Source organism: Phaenicophaeus curvirostris, chromosome 5 (genome assembly GCF_032191515.1).
Source record: "Phaenicophaeus curvirostris isolate KB17595 chromosome 5, BPBGC_Pcur_1.0, whole genome shotgun sequence".
In the NCBI taxonomy this organism is placed as follows: domain Eukaryota; kingdom Metazoa; phylum Chordata; class Aves; order Cuculiformes; family Cuculidae; genus Phaenicophaeus; species Phaenicophaeus curvirostris.
Window position 1 is genome coordinate 27,301,959 of NC_091396.1, and position 6,000 is coordinate 27,307,958.

Below are 6,000 nucleotides of genomic sequence, written 5' to 3' on the forward strand. Positions count from 1 at the left end.
CACAGATTTACCATGACAAACATTCCACGTATGGGCTATGGTTTTCCCCTTAGCAGGAAGGCAGGACTTCTTTACAATCTCTGTCAATCAGCTCCAGGCACATCATAGTAACCTGCAGGAAGTTAATTTAAAATGTCAGTTTCCAACTTTTGTTAGGCTTTATTTTTGATAACAGGTGCCATAGAGAATTCCATGCTTGTTGCTTTGACAAAAAGTCACAAGGCTCCAGGAACTGGGGCTTTCCAAAGAATAGCACATATTGTGAGATTTACAATAAAATTGCAAGAGTTGGTACTGTTGCAATTTTTGCTAAAATAAAAGAACTCCATGGCAGCTAGAAATTTAAGTATAGAATCATATAATCATTTAGGTATCTTAGCTTGCAGCCCCAGACAGGGCCTGCAGCACAAGATATAGCACATAAGAAAAGGATTCTTCTAGAAAATGTAAATGTTGTCCATTCCTACCGACCCTATTGTCCTGTTGCTGAATAACAGTACCCTGTTGCTAAGGCTGATGAGAAATTCGTGAGGGAAACCAGAGCTGCTGCTGCAAAAATAAACCCCCTCTTCTATGAAGATTTACAGATGCGTTTAGTTTTATCCAGACTATGAATTCTAGCGAGTGGGACTATTCACACTGGACATGGAGTCAAAAACGTGCACCAGCCTGAACAGGACTTGGACCTGGCATTGCACAGGAGAAAAAAAGACTTGATAGTTCTTAAAGTTCTGCTGTTCAACAGTAAAACATCAAGAGTCATCACATTTGGGAAGAACATGCACACGTTTGAGGAAGAACACAGGGATGTCTTTGAAAACAAGGGACAGCTGAGATTGCTTGGGAGACGCTGTTTAAATGCAGCTAGCATTGTTCCTCTTCTGTTGAAAGCTGAGAACAGCATAATGTTATTTGTGATTACAATTCTTTGTATCTGTGAAGTGACTGAAGAGACAGGGTAACTCAGAAACATCAGTAGACTTATAAATTCAGTGGAAAGGAACTGGGACAGGGAACAGCTGTTTCTGATTTTCTGACTAAAGCATGCAACCTTTCTAGTTATTTTTTGAACCGGATGAAATGACACAGAGATCTTTAGTTGATGCTAAAGAGAAGGATCTTGCCAGTGATTTTAAAATAAACTTTTTCTATAGTTTTATTAATACAAATGCTTGTTCTTTTTTTTCTTTGATCCTATTAATGCTAAAGGAAAACAAACAGGAATCACCAGCTTCCTCTAGGAATTGCAGTACAAGTCTTACCACACACCTATTTCATCATTAGAAAGGCCCGATTTTCCAGTGGTAATATCAGACTTATAGAAGGTTAATGCAAAACCCTTGCACTGACTCTATGTCTACTACCGCTTTAGTTTGAATGAAACTGGAGATGATGATACTCACCTGCATGGCTTCTGTTCTCCCAGTCCTATCCTTCAATGCACACCAAATAGCTCGAAATGAAAAGAAATAAACTTCCAGTCTTCATCCAGCGGCATGTCTAGAAGCAATTGGTAAACTCACTGCTTCATGACATGCTTCCTGGTGTTGCTGTCGTTGATGGTGTCCAGAGTGAGCACTCCCACAGCAGCAGTCAAACTGGTAATCGGCTGGCAGGTCATTTGTTGCTTCTTCTTTCAAAGCTCATAGAAGTTACACACATGGGGCTTGTGATGGTGTGTGTGCTTCTTGCTGTGTTCACTGACCCCACTGATGCCTGCTGTTCCTTTTGTTGTGCTGCTGTTGTCTTCTTTTATTGGTCAGCTTTAATTCAGAACACACTTGACAGTGTGTTCCTGTAGGGCCCCTCTCCATCAGGCAGCATCTTGACTGGGATCAGTTAATGATAACCAAAGGCAACAAGATTTTCAGCTTCACCCTAGAGGTCATGAGTTCTTCCTTGCCACAAAAAGACAATGTACCATGAATAAACTATGCCATTTTTCTTCGGCATTTGGTGCATTTGCTCTTGAATTATGTGTTCTTAAAGTAGTCTTCTGAGGTATGCCATAAATAATGAGAGGGAACAGATGCCTCAGTAAATTAAATGCTGTATTTTTAAGCATTAGGTAATGAAGTATCTGAAAATGTGTTTTTCTGTTGCAGAAATCCTCTGTGCTTTTCTAAGAAACAGCATCTTGCAAATAATCCCATAATCCTTCTATAGGGCTCCACACAAAAGGAACATTTGAGAAGTGGTTTTAAACAGAATTATTTTCCTAGTCAAAAATATCGCGGTACAAAGAGCATGTGAAAGACAACAGAAAGCAACAGAGCAAGTGCTACATGAGCCCTCTCAGTGTGATTTTAAAACCATTCCATGAACTTGTTCTCCTTACACACAAAGCTTTTCTCAGCTGCTGCAGCCAGGCAGGGACTGTGAGTCAACTCTCCAGCCAGCCGTGCTGACGTGGTGAGGGTAGCCATGGGCCCATCACCAGGGCCACTGATCACTGCCCAAGCACCCTGTGATGGGGTAGCAAGGTGCTCTTTCCCTCTGAAACCCCAACATGTTGAGACTGCACTACAGCCATGCGCCAGGATGGTTACTTGGTCAGCTTCAGATCAGATCTGAGAAAGGATTTCATTTTTTTCAGACACTGACACGGTGGAGCCTTCCTGGTACTGGAGGGAGCTCCAAACTGGAAGCTGTGGCAGCCAGCATGAGCAATTAAGGCCAGCTCACAGACCAGGTGAGTTAGTCAGGGATCAGCGTCACACTTGTGCGGATGCATAGCTTCCAGACTGCTCAGAGTATGGGTTGAACTTGTTCATGTGTATCTGCCAAAATAGCGGGGACAGGCATTCTGCTCCTCACGCTCATTGCTGCTTTCTGAGCAGTTTCCAGGCCAAGTGAAGAACAGAGAATGTTTTTCCCAGAAACTTTGAAATGCTTTAGAAGAAGAACATTCAGTCTTATTCTGTAAGAGTTGTCTACCCTTCTACCTTCAAAGGGCCATGGTGCTGCTTTCCAGTTAGTCTATGATTTCAGCCTCACAGGATGTTGACTCAGCAGGGTCCTAAGACCTTTTTCCACCTGCTGACTTGTTAGAACAGTGAACAGCAGGCACTCAGACGAGGAGAGAGGGTGAAGGAGGAAAGATAAACAGCTTTGGCCTAGTCCAGAATAAAAATTACTATATGAGAAACTAGATGGCTGGAGGGCATGAGGAGAAAAGCAGCTACCATGTAGTATATAGAGGACATTTTACATTCAATCTTTCTCCAACTATGAAATCAACTGCAAGCTTAATAATAATTGCATTATTAACCTCTTAATTAGCTATGAGTTTGCCCTAGCAAAATGCATTGAGAATTCTTCACAGGACACAGAAAGGTCCCCAAAGTTCAATGTACAGCAAGTCATACGATAAAGCCCAACCAGAGTTGGTTGGTTTTGTTGACCTGTTTCCCCCCAGTGAGCTTTGCCCCTTTCTCTCTTGCCTTTATTGCCACAGCTAAAAGGGGTAAACAGAATGAGTTTCTGGAAAATGTTTCCAGCCATAGCCCAGGTCTCTTTATCAGGCTCCTGGTACCTATCTTGAAATATTTAGATTCCAGCCAGCAGTTACACGGAATCTTTTCTTCACATGTTCCCATGGAAAAGTCATGTAGACATTTATGGTTCATAATGTATCCAGGAAGAATATGCTTGTATAACAGATCCCAGCTGAGCTTTAAAAGAAGAAAAATATACATGCATGAATGCCATTCAGCTGGCTGCCAGGAAACGGTGCTGATAAAAGAGAAACCATGGAGAGTACAAACAAAATGTGTAGTGTAGAAGACCCAACTGAAGGCAGGAGGATGCTGCTTAGAAAAGGCTTGTGTCTACCAAGGATGGAAAATTGCTGTCATAAGGCAAAAGGTGCACAGATGTACTAGGAAATCCCAAGCACAGCTACACTTATAATTTTTTTTCTGAGCTAGAAGAATGTGCCCTAAACTGAGGGAAAAAATTACAAATCCATTTAAATTTTGGCTCTGCTATTGAAACAGGTGAACTAGTCCACTTATATTTCACTCCTGTATTTCAAGGGGTCAACAAAATCCATGCCCTCATTTAAAACAATTTTTAATGTAATTAGCAAAGTATGTACCTGTGTCTGTTCAGATGTCAAACCAAAGCCATGTTCTGACTCACCTGGTACATGAGGCTTGTGCGCATCCGGTGTGCAGCGAGGTATGCTTCCTAGCTGGCTGTGAGCTGGCAGATATGACTGATAAAAATAAAACCTGGGCCAGCTGATTTAAGCCTGGAGGAATGGCTGCAGCACACAGCCACCTTGGGCAGCACGTGCTGTGAATGGTCCTCATGGGAGCCTGGTCAGCACTTGGATGCTGTAGGGGCTGAAAAGCCAGGGCACTGCATTGGCTGGCAGCTCTCCAAGAGTGATGCCACAGCCCCAGCTTCTCAGCTAGTGCAGCACTATGTGTGAACAGTTACCCCCACTAGCTGTGGCCTGGCCCACACACACGTTAGCTTGTGAAGGGAGGTAAATTAAGTTACAACCCTATTAAAGTTTTGCCAGAAGCAAGTCCTGTCTGTGTTCATTCTACAGCAGCTGGGGATCAGAATACCATGCGGTAGCTGCTGAACGTAAATGTGTCGTGGTCCATGCTGTCTACATGGAGGCTATGAAAGAGGACATAAAGTAAGTACTGAGGCAAAATACAGCCTGGACACTGTCTGAGTCATGTGAGCTTCCAATCATCACAGTTTTAACTGGTCAGATAAGCCACGACACATTACCAAAGCTAATCCATGGGAGTTTCTTTAAGCTTAGCTCTAACTGAGTCTGGTCTGATTTACATGCAGGACCACATGGTTTGACAATCTCAAAAGCCCACAAGGGAACTGCAGTCTTCCATGAGTTTTGTCTGCTTTAGAGAGTAGTTAGCTGGGACCTCAGATGTGGGTAGACAAGAACAGTGGCATGCAGATGGAGAGGGCTGACTCCCAGTGACTGGCCATGCGCCAGGGCTGGCAGGCACACGGAGATTGGCTTTTGGATACACAGATCCCTACTTGCAAGGGGAGTCCAGAGCTGAAAACCACGGGATAGGAAAGCATTTGACTGAGCTGGTACTTAAATACGGGATGCCAAATCCTTGTTCCCCTTTGTAGTGGTTATTTGTGTTCCATTGTTCTCCTTAATTACTGCTGTCTGGAAACATGAAGCACAGGGTGAATTTACCATTGAATTTTTGGAGGAATGATAAAAGTATCCCTTAGAGCAGTCAATCTTTTCTAGTTCTGGGCCCAAGAACATTTTGCAGTGAAGGTATGGACACCTACACACTTCAGTCTGTTGGCAGTGGTCTTAAGGGGTTTATGAAACATAGTCAAGAACAACTACATTTCACAAGGTACTCACAAGGGCTAACTGAGCAGAGGTTTAAAGTTGGTGCCTTTACTGCTTTAAGATGGCCCAAGGGCCTGTTTCCTGTAGAAAGGCTGGGCTGGGTTGGGTTATGTCAGGTCAGGTGAGGTTAAAGAGAGCTCCTTACTGTTACAGACACAGAAAGGGATCACAAGATACGTTTTCCAGCATGTGTCTACGCAACTGATTGTCCTTCACTTGTCCTCCCTCTAGCAGCCTAAGCAAGAGCATTTTCACTGCAGGGCTGTTCTGCATCGAGAGCAGGGGTGGTGTTATTTTCCAGGTCTTCCCTGAGGTCCAGGGAAGAGGTCTTGCAGCTTCCTGCAGGGCTAAATGTCACATGGGGACAATGCCTCTGCATCACTTGGCTGGTGTCTCCTCGGAGGTTTTTAGGCGTCTAGGCCAGCTCTGTGCAGACTGCAGGGAGAGCACTCAGTGTGCTGGCTGGCCCTGCCAGGGATCTGAAAGGAGAGAAGTGTGCAAACCCCTCTTGTGCTGAGCTGTGCATTCCCTACTGCCTGCTCTCTCACCTCCCCCTCCCTTCTCCAGATTATGTAGGTCACTGTTGACATTGTTTTCTTCTGAGCCCAGTCTGCTCCTGTTTTACCACTTTGTTT